The sequence below is a fragment of the Sesamum indicum genome, linkage group LG8 (genome assembly GCF_026168435.1).
Source record: "Sesamum indicum cultivar Baizhima isolate 11 linkage group LG8, ASM2616843v1, whole genome shotgun sequence".
In the NCBI taxonomy this organism is placed as follows: Eukaryota; Viridiplantae; Streptophyta; class Magnoliopsida; order Lamiales; family Pedaliaceae; genus Sesamum; species Sesamum indicum.
The window spans coordinates 7,779,569-7,786,626 of NC_142664.1; the positions used below are offsets into that span (position 1 = coordinate 7,779,569).

The window sequence follows — 7,058 nt, forward strand, 5'->3', positions numbered from 1 at the left end:
AACATTGCTTTAATAAAACTGTGCAAAACAACTAAATTTGTAATGTTATCAGAATTCGACGAAACTTGATCCAAACGTTGGTCTAGACACATGAATTTGTGTGGTAAATTTGTTAAGCATAATAATAACTATAAGTTTGTCTAAAAGAAAAACGAACTTGCTTTTATAAAACCATGCAAAACAGCTAAATTTTCAATGTTCTCAGAATTCGACGAAACTTAACGCAAACGTTGGTCAAGGCTCAAGAATTTGTGAGGTAAATTTGCTAAGTGTACAATAGCTACATGTATATATAAAAGGGAAACAAACATTGCTTTTATAAAACCGTGCAAAACAGCTAAATTTTGAAAATTCTCAGAATTCGACGAAACTTGACCCAAACGTTAGGTCTTGACCCAAGAATTTGTGTGGGAAATTTGCTAAACATAATAACAACTACAAGTTTGTATAAAATGAAAACAAACTTGCTTTTATAAAACCGTGCAAAACCGCTAAATTTTGAACGTAGTCAGAATTCGATTAAACTTGACCCAAACGTTGGTCTAGACAACAGAATTTGTGTGGTAAATTTGCTAAGCATAATAGTAACTAGTAGTTTATATTAAAGGAAAACAAACTTGTTTTAATAAACCGTGCAAAACAACTAAATTTTGAACATTCTCAAAATTCGACGAAACTTGACCCTAACGTTGGTCTAGACACAAGAATTTGTGTTGTTAATTTTCTAAACGTAATAATAACTACAAGTCTATATAAAAGCGAAACAAACTTGCTTTAATGAAACCGTGCAAATCAGCTAAATTTTGAACTTTCTCAGAATTCGACGAAACTTGACCAAAACGTTGATCTAGACCCAAAAATTTGTGTGGTAAATTTGCAAAGCGTAATAATAACTAAAAGTTTGTATAAAAGGATAACGAACTTGATTCAATAAAACCATGCAAAACAATAAAATTTCGAACGTTCTTAGATGTCGACGAAACCTGACCCAGACGATAGTCTAGGCCCAAGAATTTGAGTGGTAAATTTGATAAGTATATAACAACTACAAGTTTGTAAAAAAGGAAAATAAACATTGCTTTAATAAAACTGTGCAAAACAGCTCAATTTTTCCCAGAATTTGACGAAACTTGACACAAATGTTGGTCTTGACCCAATAATTTGTGTGGTTAATTTGGTAAGCGTAATAATAACTATAAGTTTGTATAAAAGCGAAACAAACTTGTTTTAATAAAACAGTGCAAAACAGCTAAATTTTGAACGTTCTCAAAATTCGATGAAAGTTGACCCAAATGTTGGTCTTGAACCAAGAATTTGTGTTGTAAATTTGCTAAACGTAATAATAACTACAAGTTTTTATAAAAGGAAAACAAGCATTGGTTTAAAAAACCGTGCAAAAAACAGCTAAATTTTGAACGTTCTCAGAACTCGACAAAAATTGACCCAAACGTTGGTCTAGACACAAGAATTTGTGTGGTAAATTTGCTAAACGTAATAATAACTACAAATTAGTATAAAAGGGAAACGAACTTGCTTTAATAAAACATTGCAAAACAACTAAATTTCGAACGTAGTCAGAATTCGATTAGACTTCACCCAAACATTAGTCTAGGCCCAAGAATTTGAGTGGTAAATTTGTTAAGCGTATAACAACTGCAAGTTTGCGTAAAAGTTAAGTAAACATTGCTTTAATAAAACTGTGCAAAACAACTAAATTTGTAATGTTATCAGAATTCGACGAAACTTGATCCAAACGTTGCTCTAGACACATGAATTTGTGTGGTAAATTTGTTAAGCATAATAATAACTATAAGTTTGTCTAAAAGAAAAACGAACTTGCTTTTATAAAACCATGCAAAACAGCTATATTTTCAATGTTCTCAGAATTCGACGAAACTTGACGCAAACGTTGGTCAAGGCTCAAGAATTTGTGAGGTAAATTTGCTAAGTGTACAATAACTACATGTATGTATAAAAGGGAAACAAACATTGCTTTTATAAAACCGTGCAAAACAGCTAAATTTTGAAAATTCTCAGAATTCGACGAAACTTGACCCAAACATTAGGTCTTGACCCAAGAATTTGTGTGCGAAATTTGCTAAACATAATAACAACTACAAGTTTGTATAAAATGAAAACAAACTTGCTTTTATAAAACACTGCAAAACCGCTAAATTTTGAACGTAGTCAGAATTCGATTAAACTTGACCCAAACGTTGGTCTAAACAACAGAATTTGTGTGGTAAATTTGCTAAGCATAATAGTAACTAGTAGTTTATATTAAAGGAAAACAAACTTGTTTTAATAAACCGTGCAAAACAACTAAATTTTGAACGTTCTCAAAATTCGACGAAACTTGACCCTAACGTTGGTCTAGACACAAGAATTTGTGTTGTTAATTTTCTAAGCGTAATAATAACTACAAGTCTATATAAAAGCGAAACAAACTTGCTTTAATGAAACCGTGCAAATCAGCTAAATTTTGAACTTTCTCAGAATTCGACGAAACTTGACCAAAACGTTGATCTAGACCCAAAAATTTGTGTGGTAAATTTGCAAAGCGTAATAATAACTACAAGTTTGTATAAAAGGAAAACGAACTTGATTCAATAAAACCATGCAAAACAATAAAATTTCGAACGTTCTCAGATGTCGACGAAACCTGACCCAGACGATAGTCTAGGCCCAAGAATTTGAGTGGTAAATTTGATAAGTATATAACAACTACAAGTTTGTAAAAAAGGAAAATAAACATTGCTTTAATAAAACTGTGCAAAACAGCTCAATTTTTCCCAGAATTTGACGAAACTTGACACAAATGTTGGTCTTGACCCAATAATTTGTGTGGTTAATTTGGTAAGCGTAATAATAACTATAAGTTTGTATAAAAGCGAAACAAACTTGCTTTAATAAAACAGTGCAAAACAGCTAAATTTTGAACGTTCTCAAAATTCGACGAAAGTTGACCCAAATGTTGGTCTTGAACCAAGAATTTGTGTTGTAAATTTGCTAAACGTAATAATAACTACAAGTTTTTATAAAAGGAAAACAAGGGTTTAAAAAACCGTGCAAAAAACAGCTAAATTTTGAACGTTCTCAGAACTCGACAAAAATTGACCCAAACGTTGGTCTAGACACAAGAATTTGTGTGGTAAATTTGCTAAGCGTAATAATAACTACAAATTAGTATAAAAGGGAAACGAACTTGCTTTAATAAAACATTGCAAAACAACTAAATTTTGAACGTAGTCAGAATTCGATTAGACTTCACCCAAACATTAGTCTAGGCCCAAGAATTTGAGTGGTAAATTTGTTAAGCGTATAACAACTGCAAGTTTGCGTAAAAGGAAAGTAAACATTGCTTTAATAAAACTGTGCAAAACAACTAAATTTTGAACGTTATCAGAATTCGACGAAACTTGATCCAAACGTTGGTCTAGACCCATGAGTTTGTGTGGTAAATTTGTTAAGTATAATAATAACTATAAGTTTGTCAAAAAGAAAAACGAACTTGCTTTTATAAACCATGCAAAACAGCTAAATTTTCAACGTTCTCAGAATTCGACGAAACTTGACGCAAACGTTGGTCAAGGATCAAGAATTTGTGAGGAAAATTTGCTAAGTGTACAATAACTACATGTATGTATAAAAGGGAAACAAACATTGCTTTTATAAAACCGTGCAAAACAGCTAAATTTTGAACATTCTCAGAATTCGACGATACTTGACCCAAACGTTGGTCTTGACCCAAGAATTTGTGTGGCAAATTTGCTAAACATAATAACAACTACAAGTTTGTATAAAATGAAAACAAACTTGCTTTTATAAAACCGTGCAAAACTCTTAAATTTTGAACATTCTCAGAATTCGACGAAATTTAACCCAAACGTTAATCTAGACACAAGAATTTGTGTGATAAATTTTCTAAGCATAATAATAACTACAAGTTTGTATTAAAGGAAAACAAACTTGCTTTAATAAAAACATGCAAAACCGCTAAATTTTGAACATAGTCAGAATTCGATTAAACTTGACCCAAACGTTGGTCTAGACAACAGAATTTGTGTGGTAAATTTGCTAAACATAATAATAACAACTAGTTTATATTAAAGGAAAACAAACTTGTTTTAATAAACCGTGCAAAATTACTAAATTTTGAACGTTTTCAAAATTCGACGAAACTTGACCCTAACGTTGATCTAGACACAAGAATTTGTGTTGTTAATTTTCTAAGCGTAATAATAACTACAAGTCTATATAAAAGCGAAACAAACTTGCTTTAATAAAACCGTGCAAATCAGCTAAATTTTGAACTTTCTCAGAATTCGACGAAACTTGACCAAAACGTTGATCTAGAGCCAAAAATTTGTGTTGTAAATTTGCAAAGCGTAATAATAACTACAAGTTTGTATAAAAGGGAAACGAACTTGATTCAATAAAACCATGCAAAACAATAAAATTTCGAACGTTCTCAGATGTCGACGAAGCCTGACCCAGACGATAGTCTACGCCCAAGAATTTGAGTGGTAAATTTGATTAGTATATAACAACTACAAGTTTGTATAAAAGGAAAATAAACATTGCTTTAATAAAACTGTGTCAAAACAGCTAAATTTTTCCCAGAATTTGACGAAACTTGACACAAATGTTGGTCTTGACCCAATAATTTGCGTGGTAAATTTGGTAAGCGTAATAATAACTATAAGTTTGTATAAAAGGGAAACAAACTTGCTTTAATAAAACAGTGCACAACAGCTAAATTTTGAACGTTCTCAAAATTCGACGAAAGTTGACCCAAATGTTGGTCTTGAACCAAGAATTTGTGTTGTAAATTTGCTAAGCGTAATAATAACTACAAGTTTTTATAAAAGGGAAACAAACATTGGTTTAAAAAACCGTGCAAAAAACAGCAAAATTTTGAACGTTCTCAGAACTCGACAAAAATTGACCCAAACGTTGGTCTAGACACAAGAATTTGTGTGGTAAATTTGCTAACCGTAATAATAACTACAAATTAGTATAAAAGGGAAACGAACTTGCTTTAATAAAACATTGCAAAACAACTAAATTTTGAACGTAGTCAGAATTCAATTAAACTTGACCCAAACATTAGTCTAGGCCCAAGAATTTGAGTGGTAAATTTGCTAAGCGTATAACAACTTTCCACCCTATACAAGGGGCTGCCTTGCTGCTCCCCCCTATCTCTAAAGGGGCTTATGTACTCCACTCGTTACCACTAAACGACGAAGCCAGGAGCGGAAGGAGGGACTTGAACCCTCAACCTCAGCCTTGGCAAGGCTATGCTCTACCATTAAGCTATTTCCGCCAGCGGGGCAAGGTCAAGGAGCGAAGCACTACTGAGCAATTCACGTATCACAACATACGGATGACTTCTGTTTTTCCGCCGGACCACAGTCTTGATATAAAGCCAATATTATAAAGACAATAAAATCCTATTGTTACGTTTCCACATCAAAGTGAAATATAGTATTTAGTTATTTTTTCTTTCAATTCATGCCTATTGGTGTTCCAAAAGTACCTTTCCGAATTCCTGGAGAGGAAGATGCATCTTGGGTTGACGTATAGTGCGACTTGTCAGATATATTGGGTCATATGGGATTTCCCCGTTCTCTCCCCCGATCGAGATATCCTCTGTTTCGCCCAAGAAAGAGAAATTACTGCAAGTTTGCGTAAAAGTTAAGTAAACATTGCTTTAATAAAACTGTGCAAAACAACTAAATTTGTAATGTTATCAGAATTCGACGAAACTTGATCCAAACGTTGGTCTAGACACATGAATTTGTGTGGTAAATTTGTTAAGCATAATAATAACTATAAGTTTGTCTAAAAGAAAAACGAACTTGCTTTTATAAAACCATGCAAAACAGCTAAATTTTCAAAGTTCTCAGAATTCGACGAAACTTGACGCAAACGTTGGTCAAGGCTCAAGAATTTGTGAGGTAAATTTGCTAAGTGTACAATAACTACATGTATGTATAAAAGGGAAACAAACATTGCTTTTATAAAACCGTGCAAAACAGCTAAATTTTGAAAATTCTCAGAATTCGACGAAACTTGACCCAAACGTTAGGTCTTGACCCAAGAATTTGTGTGGGAAATTTGCTAAACATAATAACAACTACAAGTTTGTATAAAATGAAAACAAACTTGCTTTTATAAAACCGTGCAAAACCGCTAAATTTTGAACGTAGTCAGAATTCGATTAAACTTGACCCAAACGTTGGTCTAGACAACAGAATTTGTGTGGTAAATTTGCTAAGCATAATAGTAACTAGTAGTTTATATTAAAGGAAAACAAACTTGTTTTAATAAACCGTGCAAAACAACTAAATTTTGAACATTCTCAAAATTCGACGAAACTTGACCCTAACGTTGGTCTAGACACAAGAATTTGTGTTGTTAATTTTCTAAACGTAATAATAACTACAAGTCTATATAAAAGCGAAACAAACTTGCTTTAATGAAACCGTGCAAATCAGCTAAATTTTGAACTTTCTCAGAATTCGACGAAACTTGACCAAAACGTTGATCTAGACCCAAAAATTTGTGTGGTAAATTTGCAAAGCGTAATAATAACTAAAAGTTTGTATAAAAGGAAAACGAACTTGATTCAATAAAACCATGCAAAACAATAAAATTTCGAACGTTCTTAGATGTCGACGAAACCTGACCCAGACGATAGTCTAGGCCCAAGAATTTGAGTGGTAAATTTGATAAGTATATAACAACTACAAGTTTGTAAAAAAGGAAAATAAACATTGCTTTAATAAAACTGTGCAAAACAGCTCAATTTTTCCCAGAATTTGACGAAACTTGACACAAATGTTGGTCTTGACCCAATAATTTGTGTGGTTAATTTGGTAAGCGTAATAATAACTATAAGTTTGTATAAAAGCGAAACAAACTTGCTTTAATAAAACAGTGCAAAACAGCTAAATTTTGAACGTTCTCAAAATTCGACGAAAGTTGACCCAAATGTTGGTCTTGAACCAAGAATTTGTGTTGTAAATTTGCTAAACGTAATAATAACTACAAGT

General features: G+C 32.3%; 1 non-coding gene across 1 annotated transcript; it reads right to left on the minus strand.

Moving 5' to 3' along the window:
• Nucleotides 1-5,254: 5,254 nt before the first annotated feature.
• TRNAG-GCC (transfer RNA glycine (anticodon GCC)) lies at nucleotides 5,255-5,326 on the minus strand. The gene has a single exon. It is a non-coding gene; the product is annotated as a tRNA-Gly (tRNA).
• Nucleotides 5,327-7,058: the final 1,732 nt, after the last annotated feature.